Source organism: Macaca mulatta, chromosome X (assembly GCF_049350105.2).
Source record: "Macaca mulatta isolate MMU2019108-1 chromosome X, T2T-MMU8v2.0, whole genome shotgun sequence".
Taxonomy (NCBI): Eukaryota; Metazoa; Chordata; class Mammalia; order Primates; family Cercopithecidae; genus Macaca; species Macaca mulatta.
The window spans coordinates 47,403,455-47,421,666 of record NC_133426.1 but is presented as its reverse complement, the minus strand read 5'-3'; the positions used below and the strand labels follow the sequence as shown (position 1 = coordinate 47,421,666).

Genomic DNA, 18,212 nt, shown 5'->3' with positions numbered 1-18,212 from the left:
GGCCAACATAGGAAGACACCATCTTTATTTATTTAAAATAATAATAATAATATTTTTAATAAAATATTAAAGCTAAGCTACGAGGACACAAAGGCATAAGAATGATACAATGGACTTTGGGGACTGAGAAGAAAGGGTGGGAGGGGGGTGAGGGACAAAAGACTACACATTGGGTATACAGCTTGGGTGATGGGTGCACCAAAATCTCAGAAATCACCACTATAGGACTTATTCATGTAACCAAACACCAACCATTCCCCAAAACCTACTGAAATAAAAAAGAAACTGAAAAATAAAAATGAAAAAAACCTAAAAATATGTAAAAGCTACGTTTTCCATGTAAAGTCAGCAAAGTATCAAAGACAACTGCATTTAATTACTACTATTACATATGTCTGGCTGGGCTATTCTGTTGATGGGTCAGCAATATTTAGGTGAATAATAAAATAAAAACATATACAATCAAAAAATAAATAAATAAAATAAAAAGGGTTTAACATTGCCTCATAAAGCAAAGCCCAGCACTATGCTGCATACAAGAGACATGCTTAAAACACATTCATGCAAAAGGCTAAAATTAAAAGGGTTGGACAAAAATTTACCAAATGCCTAATAAACCTGCACGTGTTCCTGATGCGGTTTGGCTCTGTGACTCCATCCAAATCTCATGTTGAATTACGATCTTCAGCGTTGGAGGAGGGGCCTGCTGGAAAGTGATTGGAACATGGGGGTAGATTTCCCTCTTGTTCATTTTTTTTTTTTTAAAGACAGAGTTTTGCTCTTGTTGCTGAGGCTGGAGTGCAGCGGCGCCATCTTGGCTCACTGCAGCCTCCACCTCTGGGGTTCAAGCGATTCTCCTGCCTCAGCCTCCTGAGTAGCTGGGATTACAGGCGCATGCCACCATGCCCAGCTAACTTTTTGTATTTTTAGTAGAGATGGGGTTTCATCATGTTGGCCAGGCTGGTCTCGAATTCCTGACTTCAGGTGATTCACCCACCTTGGCTTCCCAAAGCGCTGGGATTACAGGTGTGAGCCACCACGCCCGGCCTCCCCCTTCTTCTTGTGATAGTGAGAGTTCTCACAAGATCTGGTTGTTTAGTGTGTGGCACTTCCCCCTTTGCTCTCTCTCTCCTGTTGCCATGTGAGACATGCCTTGCTTCTCCTTCACCTTCCACCATAATTGTAAGTTTCCTGAGTCCTCCCCAGAAGCAGAAGCCTGTCCAGCCTGTGGAACCATAAGTCAATTAAACCTCTATTCTTTTTTTTTTTTTTTTTTTTTTGAGACGGAGTCTCACTTACTCACCCAGGCTGGAGTGCAGTGGCATGATCTCGGCTCCGCCTCCCGGGTTCACACCATTCTCCTGCCTCAGCCTCCCAAGTAGCTGGGACTACAGGTGCCCGCCACCACGCTCGGCTAATTTTTTGCATTTTTAGTAGAGACGGGATTTCACTGTGTTAGCCAGGATGGTCTCGATCTCCTGACCTCATGATCCAGCCACCTCGGCCTCCCAAAGTGCTGGGATTACAGGCATGAGCCACTGCGCCTGGCCTAAACCTCTATTCTTTACAAACTACCCAGGTCGTTCTTTATAGGAGTGTGAGAACAGACTAATACAGTACCCGAATCTAAAATAAAAGTTAAAAAAAAATTTTTTTAAATAAATAATAAACAAACAAAGTCAAGACAATAGAGAATAAGAATAATATCCAGGACACTTGGTTAGGAATTAGAGAAAGCTAAAAGTGAGCTGAGATCACACCACTGCACTCCACCCTGGGCAACACAGCAAGACTCTGTCTCAAAAAAAAAAAAAAAAAGAATGCAAGAAGAAATATAAATATTCTCTAATGGGAGACTTTTAACATACCATTCACAGAATGAGACAGATTAAATGGACAAAATATGAGTAATAACATAAAGAACCTAAACCACATAATCAGTAAGGTTGATCTTTTGGATGTATATATATTGAACACCACACCCTGATCATACAGAATATACTTTTTCTCACGTGCACATAAAATATTCACAAAACTTGGTCAAATACTAGGGCACAAAGAAAACAACCTCAGAAGATTCCTTAAGATATATATATTACAAACAATACTGATCACAATCAATAAAACAAAATTAATAGTTAGAAATTGACAAGCTGCTTCTAAAATTCATATGAGAATTAAAAGGGCCTAGAACATGGCCGGGCACGGTGGCTCAGGCCTGTAATCCCAGCACTTTGGGAGGCCCAGGCGGGCGGATCACGAGGTCAGGAGATCGAGACCATCCTGGCTAACACGGTGAAACGCCGTCTCTACTAAAAAATACAAAAAAACTAGCCGGGTGAGGTGGCGGGCGCCTGTAGTCCCAGCTACTCGGGAGGCTGAGGCAGGAGAATGGCGTAAACCCGGGAGGCGGAGCTTGCAGTGAGCCGAGATCAGGCCACTGTACTCCAGTTTGGGCGACAGAGCAAGAGACTCCGTCTCAATAAAAAAAAATAAATAAATAAATAAAAAAAAATTAAAAAAAAAAAAAAAAAAAAGGGCCCAGAACAGCCAAAGCAATTTTGAAAAGGAAGAAAAAAGCTAGAGGATTTATAGTACCTAATTTCAACACTTACTATAAAGCTACAGTTCTCGGTCAGGCATGGTGGCTCTTGCCTGTAATCCCAGAACTTTGAGAGGCCAAAGCAGGAGGACTGCTTGAGCCCAGGAGTTCAAGATCAGCAACATAGTGAGACCCTATCTCTCCAAATATAAAAAATTAGTGGGTGTGGTGGTGCACACCTGTGGTCCTAGCTACCTGGGAGGCTGAGGTGGGAGGTTCGCTTGCGGCAGGGAGGTGGATGCCTTAGTGAACTGTGATTGTGCCACTGCACTCTGGCCTGGGCAACATAGTGAGATCCTGTCTCAAAAAACAAAAAACTGAAGAGCAAGCTAGGACTGATTTATATACAATAGTGACATACATGACCAACAGAGGTGGTTGATAAATGCAACAAAAATGCACCACTCAAATGGTGAAATTCTTAGGAAAAACCTGGGCAGGATCCACCCCTAACATTCCCCAACCAACAAAACAATGAACTGCTGTCACTGCCTACTACCCCTGGTACTACGCGAGAAACACAGTACCTAATCAGGTTACTTGTCATTTGCAGGATGCATGTTCCACATCTGAGAATATTGCTAGCTTCCCTCCATTAAACAACACAAAAGAAGTCCACATTTAAGCAGGCTGTGTCTGAATTGCAAAGAGAAGCTCTCTTGATGCTTTTGAGCACTTATATAAGATCCACATGCAGACATGATTTTAAAAATGTCTGCAACTTGTATTTATAGAGACGAGATTGTGGCAAAAGCCCGTGAGTGCTACCCAACAGCAATGGCTGAGGTTTTGGATCAGAGAATTTCCAGATGTGGTGGTATGGTGATTTTTTTGTGAATGAAAGATATAAAATAATCTTGAAACCTGAAATACCCATAATGTCCTAGGTGATGTCAGAGAAACATTCTAATAAAGAAGGCAATGCCCAGAAGAGTTCCATAATATAATGGAAACAGTTTATACGAGAACATGCTACTGGAGGATTGCAAGGCAGTACTCATCGTATTCAGCATTTCCTCTACAGCCAACTTTGAAACCACCAGAGGAACTGACAGCTCCTACTGCCACAAGGATGGCACCCTAGGAACCGCTCTCATGACTGAGCACAGGGTCTCATGCCTGTAGTCCCAGCACTTTGGGAGGCCGAGATGGGAGGACCGCTTTAGGCCAGGAGTTCAAGACCAGCCTGGAGAACATAGGGAGAATCCATCTCTACAAAAAATACAAAAAATTAGCCAGGCATGGCGGCACATGCCTGTAGTCCCAGCTACTCAGGTGGCTGAGGCAGGAGAATCACCTGAGCCCAGGAGGTTGAGGCTGCAGTGAGCCCTGATAGCACCACTGCTCTCTACCTTGGTTACAGAACAAGGCTCTGTCTTGAAAAAGAAAGAAAAGAAACAGAAGATACTATACCAATTTAGACTGCCATGTTACATTTCTTCAGATCAAGGAACACACCTTACAGCACATAGTATCCAACAATGGGCAAAAAGATAAAACATCAAATGGACATATTATATTGCATATCATCCTCAGAGCTGTAGTTTGGCACAGAATTGGAACGGACAGTTGAAACATTTGTCAAAGGCTGGGTGCAGTAGCTCATGCCTATAATCCCAGCACTTTGGCAGACCGACTTGGGAGGATCCCTTGAGCCCAAGAGTTTGAGATGAGCCTTGGCAACATAGCTAGATCCTGTCTCTAAAATAATAATAATAATGAGAGAGAGAGAGAGAGAGAGAGAGAGAGAGAGAGAGAGAGAGAGAGAAAAGGCTGGGCACAGTGGCTCATGCCTGTAATCCCAGCACTTTGGGAGGCCAAGGCAGGCAGATCACCTGAGGTCAGGAGTTCAAGACCAGCCTGACCAACATGGCAAAACAGTCTCAACTAAAAATATAAAAATTAGCTGAGTGTGGTGGTGTGCAACTATAGTCCCAGCTACTTGGGAGGCTGAGGCACGAGAATCACTGGAACCCGGGAGGCAGAGGTTGTGGTGAGCCGAAATTGCGCTACTGCACTCCAGCCTGGGTGACAGAGCAAGACCCTATCTCAAAAAAAAAAAAAAAAAAAAAAGAGAGAGAGAGAGAGAACAGAAAGTGGGCAACATGGCTCACGCCTTAATACCAACACTTTGGGAGGCTAAGGCGGGAGGATCACTTGAGCTCAAGAATCTGAGGCCAGCCTGGGCAACATGGGAGACCACATCTCTACCGAAAAATACAAAAATTAACTAAGCATGATGGTGTACGCCTGTAGTCCCGGCTACTCAGGAGGCTGAAGTGGGAGGATGGCTTCAGCCCTGGAGGTTGAGGCTGCAGTGAGCCAAGGTCACACCACTGCACTGCAGCCTGGGCAACAGATCCAGACCCTAACTCAAAAAAAAGAGAGAGAGAGAGAGGAGACATGGGCCTAAAGAGCTGGCTTACACACCTTCCCAAGTTTGTGCTCACAGTCAACATGAGCAGAATCAATGGAACATTCTTGTTAGATAGATTCCGAGATTCCTCCACTTTTCTGAGAGATAAGGTGTAAAGGTGATGGGGGAAGATGCTAATATGACTATACAATTCTCCCCTATATTACCTAAACTTTCTTTCTTACTGCTTGTTGCAATGGTTCTAGGACCAGGGCTACAACTGTGGGTGCTGGAAGCAGATATGATCCTCAGCAAGAATCTGTAACTATACTTTAAAAAATATATATGCCAAAATTCCTATGGGCCTAATGAGATAGATCGTGCCTTCACCCTATCTGACAAAATTTGGGTTGACAGTGAATCCAGATGCACTGTCTAGTGGTTGAGATACCCCATGAGTTCAGTACCAATATAACCATATGCTATATGAATGGGAAAAGACCAACGGGGAGGCATTTGCTAGATCAATATTGCTGCCAGCAACCTGGACCAGAACAGTGTGTGGGTAGAAATCAGTGACAAATAGAGAGAAACAGAAGGAATAGGCCAGACGTGGTGGCTCACACCTGTAATCCCAGCACTTTGGGAGGCTGAGGCGGGTGGATCACCTGAGGTCATGAGTTCAAGACCAGCCTGGCCAACATGGTGAAAGCCTGTCTCTACTAAAAATACAAAAAGTAGTGGGCGCCTGTAATCCCAGCTACTCAGGAGGCTGAGGCAGGAGAATCGCTTGGGCCTGGGAGGCAGGGGCTGCAGTGAACTGAGATCGCGCCATTGCACTCCAGCCTGGGCAACAAGAGTGAGACTTCGTCTGAAAAAAAACAAAAATACAAAAATTAGCTGGGTGTGGTGGCACGAGCCTGTAATCCCAGCTACTCGGGAGGCAAAGGCAGAAGAATTGCTTGAAGCCATGAGGTGGAGGTTGCGTTGAGACGACATTGTGCCATGGCACTCCAGCCTCCAGCCTGAGAGACAGAGTAAGACTGTCTCTTAAAAAAAAAAAAAAAAAAAAAAAAGGCCAGGCGCGGTGGCTCAAGCCTGTAATCCCAGCACTTTGGGAGGCCGAGACGGGCGGATCACGAGGTCAAGAGATCGAGACCATCCTGGCTAATACGGTGAAACCCCGTCTCTACTTAAAAAAATACAAAAAACTAGCCAGGCGAGGTGGCGGGCGCCTGTAGTCCCAGCTACTCGGGAGGCTGAGGCAGGAGAATGGCGTAAACCGGGGAGGCGGAGCTTGCAGTGAGCTGAGATCCGGCCACTGCACTCCAGCCTAGGCGACAGAGCTAGACTCCCTCTCAACAAAAAAAAAAAAAAAGAAAGAAAGAAAGAAAAGAAATAATAGCTGAAAGTAAAGGAATGAATACATGGGTTATGCAACAAAGGAAATCCACCATCATGGTATTCTACAAAGCATTGCTTCTGACCAAGGAACTTACTTCATAGCAAAAGCAGTGGAGCAATGGGACCATGCTCATGGAATTCACAAGTCTCACCATGTTCCTCACCATGCTTTTTGAAGACTCAGTTACAGTGCCAACTAGGTGACAATACCTTGCCGGGCTGGGGCAATGTCCTGCAAGAGTCTGAATATTCTCTGAATCCATTTTAATATATGGTGTGATTTCTCCCATAGCCAGGATTCACAAGTCCAGGAATCAAGGGGGCAAAAATGCAAATGGCTCCCAGCTACTCAGGAAGCTGAGGCAGGAGAATCACTTGAATCCGGGTGGCAGAGGTTGCAGTGAGCTAAAGTTGCGCCACTGCACTCCAGCCTGGGCAACAGAGCAAGACTCCGTCTCAAAAAAAAAAACCCACAAAAACAAACAGAAATGCAAATGGCACTACTCACTATTACCCCTAGTAACCCACTAGCAAAATTTTTATTTCCTACCTTCGTGATCTTATGCTCCACTGGTATAGGGGCCTTTGCTCCAAAAGGAGGAAAGCTTTCACCAAGGCACACAACAGTGATTTCATTGAACTGGAAGCTAAGACTGCCACACGGCCACTTGAGGCTTCTCATGCCTCTGAGGTAACAGGAAAAGAAGGGAGTTGCTGTATTGGCTGGAGCATCTGATCCTAACTACCAAGATTAAATTGACTTGCAGCAGGGCACGATGGCTCACGCCTGTAATCCCAGCACTTCGGGAGGCCAAGACAGGCAGATCACTTGAGGTCAGGAGTTCTAAGCTACCCTGGCCAACATGGTGAAACTCCGTCCTTACTAAAAATACAAAAATTAGCCAGGCGTGGTGGCAAGCACCTGTAGTCCCAGCTACTTGGAAGGCTGAGGCAGGAGAATCGCTTGAACCCAGGAGGCGGAGGTTGCAGTAGGCTGAGATCGTGCTGCTGCACTCCAGCCTGGGTGACAGCAAGACTCCATCTCAAAAAAAAAAAAAAAAAAAAAAAAAAGTAGGCAGGCATGGTGGCACATGCCTGTAATCCCAGCTACTTGGGAGGCTGAGGCAGGAGAATCATTTAAACCTGGGAGGCAGAGGTTGCAGTTAGCCAAGATCGCATCACTGCACTTCAGCCTGGGCAACAGAGTGCGACTCCATCTCAAAAAAAAAAAAAAGAAAGAAAGAAAAGGCCGGGCGCGGTGGCTCACGCCTGTAATCCCAGCATTTTGGGAGGCCGAGACGGGCGGATCACGAGGTCAGGAGATCGAGACCATCCTGACTAACACGGTGAAACGCCGTCTCTACTAAAAATACAAAAATTAGCTGGGCGTGGTGGCGGGCACCTGTAGTCCCAGCCACACGGGAGGCTGAGGCAGGAGAATGGCGTGAACCCGGGAGACGGAGCTTGCAGTGAGTGGAGATCGCGCCACCGCACTCCAGCCTGGGCGACAGAGCGAGACTCCGTCTCAAAAAAAAAAAAAAAAAAGAAAGAAAGAAAGAAAAAAGACATTGAGTTGCTATTAAACAATGAAGATAAAGAAGAGTAGGCCTGGAATACAGAGGACCCCTTAAAGCACACTACAATGCCCTGTGATTAAAGTCAATTGAAAACTACAACAACCCAATTCAGGCAGGACTAACAGTAGCCGGCTGATATAATTTGGCTGTGTCCCCACCCAAATCTCAGAAATTACGTCTGTATATAAATATATAATTTTTTTTTTTTTTGAGATGGAGTTTCACTCTTGTTGCCCAGGTTGAAGTGCAATGGCACGATCTCGGCTCACTGCAACCTCCGCCTCCTGGGTTCAAGCAATCCTCCTGTCTCAGCCTCCCGAGTAGCTGGGATTACAGGCATGCACCACCACGTGCAGCTAATTTTTTGTCTTTTCAGTAGAGATGGGGTTTCACCATGTTGGTTGAAGTGGGTAGAAATCAGTGACAAATAGAGAGAAACAGAAAGAATAGGCCAGAAGTGGTAGCTGACATCTATAATCCCAGCACCATGGTCAGACTGGTCTGGAACTCCTGACCTCAGATGATCTGCCCGCCTTGGCTTCCCAAAATGCTGGGATTACAGGCATAAGCTACCGCACCCGGCCAATATATAATTTTTTTTTTTTTTTTGAGACGGAGTCTCACTCTGTCGCCCGGGCTGGAGTGCAGTGGCCGATCTCAGCTCACTGCAAGCTCCGCCTCCCGGGTTTACGCCATTCTCCTGCCTCAGCCTCCGAAGTAGCTGGGACTACAGGCGCCTGCCACCTCGCCCGGCTAGCTTTTTGTATTTTTTTTAGTAGAGACGGGGTTTCACCGTGTTAGCCAGGATGGTCTCGATCTCCTGACCTCGTGATCCGCCCGTCTCAGCCTCCCAAAGTGCTGGGATTACAGGCTTGAGCCACCGCGCCCGGCCAATATAATTTTTTTTTAGAGGCAAGGTCTTGCTATGTCACCCAGGCTGGACTGGATCCTCTTCCCTCAGTCGCCTAAGTAGCTGGGACTACAGGCATGCACCACTGCCCCTGGCTACAGGACTATAATTTTTATGAGTATTTCTTCCTTATTTTGTTAGGCATATGTGTGTAGATATATAAATATATATGCATGTACATCCCAAGTATTTGTTTTGTTCCCTCTCTTATCCTCTTATCATCTAACATAAAATCTATTAATACTTAACTTTGTAGTATGACATTTATTTTTTGAGACAAGGTCTCGCTCTCTCACCCAGGCTGGAGTGCAGTGGCTCAATCACAGCTCACTGCAGCCTCGACCTCCAAAGGCCCAGGCGGTCCTCCCATCTCAGCCTCCTGAGTAGCTGGGACCACAGGCACACACCACCACACCTGTCTAATTTTTGCATTTTTTATAGAGATGGGTTTTCACCATGTTGCCCAGGCTGGTCTCAAACTCCTGACCTCAAGTGACCCTCCCACCTCGGCCTCCCAAAGTGCTAGGATTATAGGCGTGAGCCACCACTCCTGGACCACAATATTTATTTAAGTTACAGGACATGAGGGGAAAGTATGAGCATCGCCCACTGACTTTGTCTCCTCTTCTGAGGAAAAGAAGGTGTTTTTAGTTGTATATTTGACAATTGCATCACGTTAGACAGAAGTACGAGCTTGTCATATTTATTTAGAGATTAAGTATGATTTAAAGAGATGTGTATAGGTGCCAAGATAATGAGGGGTGGACTGCAATAATCAATCTGATGTGTCGATTGGACTGGATATATGCCCCAGTTATTCAATCAAACACTAATCTAAGTGTTGCTGTGAAGATATTTTGTAGATGTGATTAACATCTACAATTAAGCCAGGCATGGTGACACACACCTGTAGCCCCAGCTATTCAGGACGCTGAGGCAGGAGGATAGCTTGAGCTCAGGAGTTCAAAACCAGCCTGGGCAACATAATAGCAAGATGCCCATCTCTTGAATAAAAAAATCTAGCCAGGAGCAGTGGCTCATGCCTATATTCCCAACACTTTGAGAGGCTGAGACAGGAGGATTTCTTGAGCCCAGGAGTTTGAGCAATGCCTGGGAAACATGGCGATGCCTCCACCCCTGTAAGCCCAGCATTTTGGGAGGCCAAGGTGGACAGATAGGTTGAGCCCAGGAGTTCAAGACCAACCTGGGCAACATAGTGAGACCCCGTCTCTATAAACAAAAATACAAAAAGTTAGCTGGACATGGTGGTGTGCGCCTGTAGTCCCAGCTACTTGGGAGGCTGAGGTAGGAGGATCACTTGAGCCTGGGAAGTCAAGGCTGCAGTGAGCTGAGATCACACCACTGTACTCCATTCAGCCTGAGCAATAGAATGAGATCTTACCAAAAACAAAACAAAACAAAACAAAACAAAACAAAAACACTGCTGAGGAGGGCTCAGAAGGAAGGAAGTAACACAACTAAGAAAGCTTCTATCATCTTACAAAATACAAACATCATCCTGCACAAAATGTTGGAAATATGAATGTTAAAAGTGCTTCTAGTTTGACTCAGAAGGAAATGAGGAACATGATATTGGAAACTAGATGAAAACCCATCCTTGTTATATAATGGCAGAAAACTTAACAGAATTTTATTCTGGAAATACCCAGAGGTACTTTCCATACAAATACTTCGGTATTTATTTAGCTGAGAGATTTTCGAGCAATGTGTTTGAAGGGGCGGCCTGGTTTTTTCTTACAGCTTACAGAAAAATGTGAGACATAAGAGATACATTGAGTAAGAAACTGCTAAGCAAAAAGGAACCAGCACTTGATGATTTGGGAGATTCTCAGCCGATCCAGATTGTAATAGATGCTAAAATTAGAAAATTCACTGTTGGCCAGGTAGAGTGGCTCATGCCTATAATCCCAGCACTGTAGGAGGCCAAGGTGGGAGGATCACTTGAGCTCAAGAGTTCGAGACCAGCCTTGGCAACAAAGTGAGACCCCATCTCTACAAAAAATAATAGAATTAGCCAAGTGCCTGATTGGGGTTGGAACTTTGAGCCCCACACTCAACCTCCTGGGAGGGGAGAGTGGCTGAAGGTTGACTCAATCACCAGTGGTCAATGGTTTAATCAATCATGCCTAGGTAATGAAGCCTCCATAAAAAACAAAAGGGGCGCAGTGGCTCATGCCTGTAATCCCAGCACTTTGGAAGGCCAAGGCAGGCGGATCACGAGGTCAGGAGATTGACACCATCCTGGCTAATATGGTGAAACCCTGTCTCTACTAAAAATACAAAAAATTAGCCGGGCATGGTGGCACACACCTGTAGTCCCATCTACTTGGGAGGCTGAAGCAGGAGAATCACTCGAACCCGGGAGGCAGAGGTTGCAGTGAGCCAAGATCTCGTCATTGCACTCCAGCCTGGGCGACAGAGCAAGACTTTGCCTCAAAAAAAAAAAAAAAAAAAAGAGGGGGGGCGCTGGGGGTGGTAGCTCACGCCTGTAGTCCCAGCTACTCAGGAGGCTGAGACAGGAGGATAGCTGGGCTGGAGCCCAGGAAGTTGAGGCTGCAGTGAACTGTGATCATGCCACTGCACTACAGCCTGGATGACAGAGTGAGACCTTGTCTCAAAAAGAAAAAAAAGAAAATTCACTGTTGGGAAAGCATGCTCTTTTCCTGGAAAGATTAGATATGTGACTCAAGGATCTGATGACCCATTTCAGCAGAATCAGGAATAGAGATGGGATTATCCAAGAAAGCTCTGTGGATGGCCTTCCTGTCTAATAGGAACACACACAGGAGAATGACAAGGCTTTTGAGAATGTTATACCAGTACAAACACTGCCAGCTTAAACGGAAAGAAACAGAGAAAAGACAAAATGACAGAAGGCTGTCAGACTTCCAAAATTTTACAGGCAGGAAATGGGCTAATCGAACTATCTGGTTATAAACATGTGCTACCTTCAAGAAAAAGGAAGAATGACTCCAAGGGCAGAACCACAGGTGCAGAGGCATGGGTGAGGCAGAGGCCAAGAGAGCAAAGCAACAGGAGATTTTTTTTTTTTTTTTTTTTTTTTTGGAGACAGAGTCTTGCTCTGTCCCCCAGGCTGGAGTGCAGTGGCAGGATCTCAGCTCACTGCAACCTCCGCCTCCCGGGTCCAAGTGATTCTCCTGCCTCAGCCTCCTGAGTAGCTGGGATTAGAGGGGTGCGCCACCCATGCCTGGCTAATTTTTGTATTTTTAGTAGAGACGGGGTTTCACCATGTTGGCCAGGCTGGTCTCGAACTCCTGACCTCAGGTGATCCACCTGCCTCAGCCTCCCAAAGTGCTAGGATTACAGGTGTGAGCCACCATGCCCAGCCTCAACAGGGGATTCTTTTCAGGCCTTAATCTAACGATATTTTCCCTACTGGGTTTCAAACTCGATTGGGATCAGTGAACCCTTTATGACTTCCAATTTCTGCCTTTTGGAATGGGAATATCTATCCTATGCTTATCCCACCATTGTACTTTTGGAAACAGGTAACTTGTTTTCCAGTTTCACAGATCCACAGGCAGAAACTGATGCCGTAATGGGTTAAGACTTTGGGGTATGTTGGGATGGGATGAATGTATTTTGCATGTGGGATGGACATAAATTTGGAGGCTAGAGGAAAAACTATAGTGTTGAATGGTATGCTCCCCCAAAAGATATATCCACATCCTAACACCCAGGCATGGTGAATGTTACCTGGGTGTTATTTGGAAAAAGGATCTCTGCAGATGTAGTTAAGGATCTGAGTTGAGATCATTCTGGATTAACTGGGTAGCCCCTAAATGAAATGACAAGTGTCTTTTTCCAGAAGAGGAGAGGGGAATGATGCTATACTTCCAGGGCACCATTCAGGTCGTCATCACAGTGGCCAAGAGTAGCATCACAGTTGTCATAGTGTCATGGCAGCTGATGATAAACAGCCTACACAGATGGCTGCAGGTTAGGAAGACGACAAAGTGACAGAAGCATCCTCAAACAGTTCTGTTGCTATTAAAATCAATACAGGTTCAGGGCCGGGCGCAGTGGCTCATGCCTGTAATCCCAGCACTTTGGGAGGCCGAGGTGGGTGGATCACGAGGTCAGGAGATTGAGACCAGCCTGGCTAACAAGGTGAAACCCCGTCTCTACTAAAAATGCAAAAAATTAGCCAGGCATGGTGGCAGGCACCTGTAGTCCCAGCTACTCGGGAGGCTGAGGCAGGAGAATAGCGTGAACCTGGGAGGTGGAGCTTGCAGTGAGCCGAGATCCCACCACTGCATTCCAGCCTGGGTGACAGAGCACTCCCTCTCAAAAAAAAAAAAAAAAAAAAAAAAATCAATACAGTTTCAGTATCCCCAATCCAAAAATCCAAAATCTTGGCCAGGTGTAGTGGCTCACGCCTGTAATCCCAGCACTTTGGGAGGCCGAGGTGAGTGGATCACCTGAGGTCAGGAGTTCAAGACCAGCCTAGCCAACACAGTGAAACCCAGTCTCTACTAAAAATACAAAATTAGCCAGGTGTGGTGGCATATACCTATAGTCCCAGCTACTCAGGAGGCTGAGATAGGAGAATTGCTTGAACCCAGGAGGCAGAGGTTGCAGTGAGCCGAGATCGTACCACTGCACTCCAGCCTGGACGAGACAGAACAAGAGTCTGTCTCAAAAAAAAAAAAAAAAAAAAAAAAAAAAAAAAAAAATCCAAAATCGGAAATGCTCCAAAATACAAAACCTTTTGAGCACCAACATCATGCTCAAAGGAAATGCTCATTAAAGCATTTTGGATTCAGATTTTCAGATTAGGGATCCCGAATCAGTGAATATAACTCAAACGTTCCAAAATAAGAAAAAAACAATCCAAAACACTTCTGGTCCCGAGTATTTCAGACAAGAGAGTAAACCAAAAGATGCACTAACTAAAAATTGAAACATGAGTTGCAAATGTGAGCCAGTCGGAAAGTTTAGTAACTGTTTCATCCCTCATTTGAAACCAGTAACACTTCGGAAAACTTTCAGTGCAGAAATGTTGAGTTTTGTGATATACCACCTACCTCTCCTGACACAAAGTCATATATATTAAACAAGAGGAAACAGATCAGGGCATGTCATTGCCTCAAAGGGAGCTTAGAGGAAGGTCAAATCAAAGACCTACCAAGAACCTCACTGTCAGAGTGAACAGACTAAGACTAACCAAAATACTTGAAAAGGTGAGTGGAAGAACAAAGAGATCAAGGGGGAAATTGAGAAGGAAAACTGAAAGAGAAATGCTGGATATCAAAAGAAACAAGAACAATCGACAAAAAGAATGTAAGAACAAAGAAACGGGAAAGGCAGAATATAGGGCAGCTGAAAGACATATGAAACAGACAACCACATGGAATCACACAGAGTGCTGCTCATTTCACAAAGACCAGAAAAAGAGAGAGAGAGACAGAGACAGAGAGAGAGACAGAGACAGAGACAGAAGCTGCCAAAGCTGCTGTTCTGCTAAAAACAGGCAGAAATGGAATTCAAGAGGAAAGTTTTTTTTTCTTTTGAGACGGAGTTTCGCTCTTGTTGCCCAGGCTAGAGTGCAATGGCAGGATCTCAGGTCACTGCAACCTCCGCCTCCCAGGTTCTAGCTATTCTCCTGCCTCAGCCTCCCGAGTACCTGGGATTACAGGCATGTGCCACCACGCCCGGCTAATTTTGTATTTTTAGTAGAGACGGCGTTTCTCCATGTTGGTGAGGCTGGTCTCGAACTCCCGACCTCAGGTGATCCGCCCGCCTCAGCCTCCCAAAGTGCTGGGATTACAGGCGTGAGCCACTGTGCCTGGCCCAAGAGGAAATCTTATGCAAGAGAAAGAAGCACTACTGCGGTCATTCAATTCTGTCTTTTTGGTGGTTCTCACTTCACAAATCAGTTTCCCTTTGGAAGCTCCTTAAGAAGCAGCACAGCATTTTGAGGCACAGATAGGAAGACTGACTATATCCAAGGTATGCTCTTCCCATGGGGACACTGGGTCCCTGTTGGGAACAATACTTTATCCATTCCTAGTCATCTGGATATTGACTAGCACTTCCTTATTTAGTAATGCTCCTCCCACACAGACTTATTTGAGAACAAAATCATCAGAAAACTCAAATTGTGCATCATCTACCAACTCAGAAAAAAATAGAACCAGCCAGAAGAAGAGTGTTGGAAAAGCATGAAGACATCAAAAAGGAAGGGAAGATAGACTGAAGATTCAAGAGGATGGTAAAGATGAAAACACGTGGAATGCAAATTCTACTCAGATATATCGAGGCAAGTATAGTACAGTATGCAATAACCACGGCTTCCTTTTATTTTTCTTTGAGACAGGGTCTCCCTCTGTCACCCAGGCTGGAGTGCAGTGGCATGATCTTGTGTCACTGCAGCCCCGAACTTCTGGACTCAAGCAATACTCTCACCTCAACCTCCCAAGTAGCTGGTACTACAGGCATGTGCCACTACACCCAACTAATTTTTGTATTTTTAGTAGAGACGGGGTTTCGCCAAGTTGACCAGGCTGGTCTCGAACTCCTGACCTCAAGTGATCTGCCCACCTCGGCCTCCCAAAGTGCTGGGATTACAGGTGTGAGCCACTGTGCCCACCCTTCATCCTGTAGTTTTTAAAATCTTACTTAAAAACTGAATGAGACCAAGGAAAGAGGATCACTTAAGCCCAGGAGTTCGAGACCAGCCTGGGGAACATAGAGAGACCTCCTATCTACAAGAAATTAAAAAATTAGCCAGGCATGGTGACGTGCGCCTATAGTCTCAGCTAGTCGAGAGGCTGAGGTGGGAAGATCTGCTTGAGCCTGGGAGATTGAGGCTGCAGTGAGCTGTGATCAGGCCACTGCACTTGAGCCTGGCCAGCAGAGCAAGACTCTGTCTTGAAAACAAGTTAATGGCTCCCAGTTACTTGGAAGGCTGAGGCAGGAGAATCGCTAGAACCCAGGAGTCAGAGGTTGCAGTGAACTGAGACCTGCCATTGCACTCCAGCCTGGGCGACAAAGCAAGACTCTGTCTCAAAAAAAAAAAAGAAAGAAAGAAATTGATGAAAAAATCTTTTCAAAAAGACAAACAGCCATAGAAGACCAGTAATATCACTTATGAAAAGGTTGTAATTGAAAATATTGTTTCCGGCCGGGTGTGGTGGTTCACACCTGTAGTCCCAGCACTTTGGGAGGCTGAGATGGGAGGATCTCTTGAGGTCAAGAGTTCGAGACCAGCCTGGCCAACATGGTAAAATCCTGTCTGTACTAAAAATACAAAAATTAGCCAGGCATGGTGGTGCACACCTATAATCCCAGCTACTTGAGAGGCTGAGGCAAGAGAACTGCTTGAACCTGGGAGGTGGAGGTTGCAGTGAGCTGAGATTACACCGCTGCACTCCAGCCTGGACAAAAGAGCAAGACTCCATCTCAAAAAAAAAAAAAAAAAAATAGAAAGAAAAAGAAAAGAAAATATTGTTTCTATCATCCATATGAAGATTTAACCAAAGATTTCTTTTTTTTTTTCATATGTGGGGCATTTGTTCAGAGAGAGGTCACAAGTTTTGTGCCCCTCATCACAATGACCCCAGATTCCCATTGGGTGTGTTGTAAACAGAGGAAGCATTCTTCAGGCCCCGTGCTCTGAGCACACCCCAGAAGATTTCTTGACACTCAAGTATTAGGAACTGCCGCATGCAGTGGTTCACACCTGTAATCCCACCAACTCAGGAGGCTGAGGCAGGAGGAGTGCTTGAGGCCAGGAGCTCGAGACTAGAGTGGACAACGTAGTGAGATTCTGTCTCTACAAAAATAAAAATTAAAAAATCAGCCAGGCATGTTGGTGTGCGCCTATGGTCCCAGCTATTCGGGAGACTCAGGTGGAAGACTCTGACTGAAAAAAAAAAAAAAAAAAAAAAAAACATAGCCAGGCACAGTGGCTCAGGCCTGGAATCCCAGCACTTTGGGAGGCTGAGGCGGGAGGATGACTTGAGCTCAGGAGTTCAGGACCAGCCTGGGCAACACAGACCTCATCTCTACTAAAAATTTTTAAAAAATTAGCTGGATGTGATGACAAGCACCGGCAGTCCCTGCTACTCAGGAGGCTTAGGTGGGAGGATCATTTGAGTACAGTAGTTCGAGGCTGCAATGAGCTATGATTGTGTCACTGCACTCCAGCCTGGGAGATGAAGCAAGATGCTGTCTCTAAGAAAATAATAATAATAAGGTAATAAAAAATTAGGTATCAGGAACTCTCCACTATAAAGGAATTATTGATTTCTCTGTATAAGTATTGCAATTTTTTTTTTTTTTTTTGAGACAGAGTCTTGCTCTGTCACCCAGGCTGGAGTGCAGTGGCACAATCTCAGCTCACTGCAAACTCTGCCTCCTGGGTTCAGGTGATTCTCCTGCCTCAGCCTTCCAAGTAGCTGGGATTACACACATGCGCCACCACGCCTGGCTAATTCTGTATTTTTAGTAGAGATGGGGGTTCTACCATGCGCCACCACGCCTGGCTAATTTTTGTATTTTTAGTAGAGATGGGGGTTTTACATTGGCCAGGCTGGTCTTGAACTCCTGAGACCACCTCAGCCTCCCAAAGTGCTGGGATTACAAGTGTGAGCCACCGCGCCCGACTGAGGCATTGTAATTCTTGATTGCAGCTCCTGCTCTGCTGTGTCTTCCTAGAATATACAGATTAAGCAAGACTTCAGGACCAGGCATGGTGGCTCACGCCTGTACTCCCAGCACTTTGGGAAGCTGGGGTGAGTGGATCACTTGAGCTCAGGAGTTCAAGACCACCCTGACCAACATGGTGAAATTCCATCTACTAAAAATACAAAAATCAGGCTGGGCATGGTGGCTCATGCCTGTAATCCCAGCACTTTGGAAGGTGGAGGTGGGCAGATCACCTGAGGTCGGGAGTTCAAGACTAGCTTGACCAACATGGAGAGACCCCATCTCTACTAAAAATACAAAACTAGCCAGGCATCGTGGTGCATGCCTGTAATCCCAGGCTACTCGGGAGGCTGAGGCAGGAGAATCACTTGAATCCGGGAGGCGGAGGTTGCAGTGAACTGAGATCGCCCCACTTGTTGCCAGCCTGGGCAAGAAGAGCGAAACTCCAACTCAAAAAAAAAAAAAAAAAAAAAAAAAAAAATTAGCAGGTACTGGTGGTGCACGCCTGTAGTCCCAGTTACTTGGAAGGCTGAGGGACGAAATTGCTTGAACAGAGGTTGCAGTGAGCCAAGATCATGCCACTGCACTCCAGTCTGGGTGACAGAGTGAGACTCCATCTCAAAAAAAAAAAAAAAAAAAAAAAAAAAGACTGCAAAGTTTTCTTGTTCG

General features: G+C 45.6%; 1 protein-coding gene, 1 long non-coding RNA gene and 1 other non-coding gene across 5 annotated transcripts in view; 1 reads left to right on the top strand and 2 right to left on the bottom strand.

Moving 5' to 3' along the window:
- Nucleotides 1–18,212, bottom strand: part of ZNF157 (zinc finger protein 157) — a 57,428-nt gene that overhangs the window by 18,025 nt on the left and 21,191 nt on the right. The gene's annotated exons all lie outside the window — the stretch shown is intronic.
- On the top strand, nt 3,006–11,332 carry LOC144338577 (uncharacterized). The gene is made up of 3 exons (XR_013412818.1): nt 3,006–4,202; nt 9,005–9,184; nt 10,227–11,332. It is a non-coding gene; the product is annotated as an uncharacterized LOC144338577 (long non-coding RNA).
- LOC114675246 (small nucleolar RNA SNORA11) lies at nt 16,393–16,521 on the bottom strand. Its single transcript, XR_003726333.1, has one exon. It is a non-coding gene; the product is annotated as a small nucleolar RNA SNORA11 (small nucleolar RNA).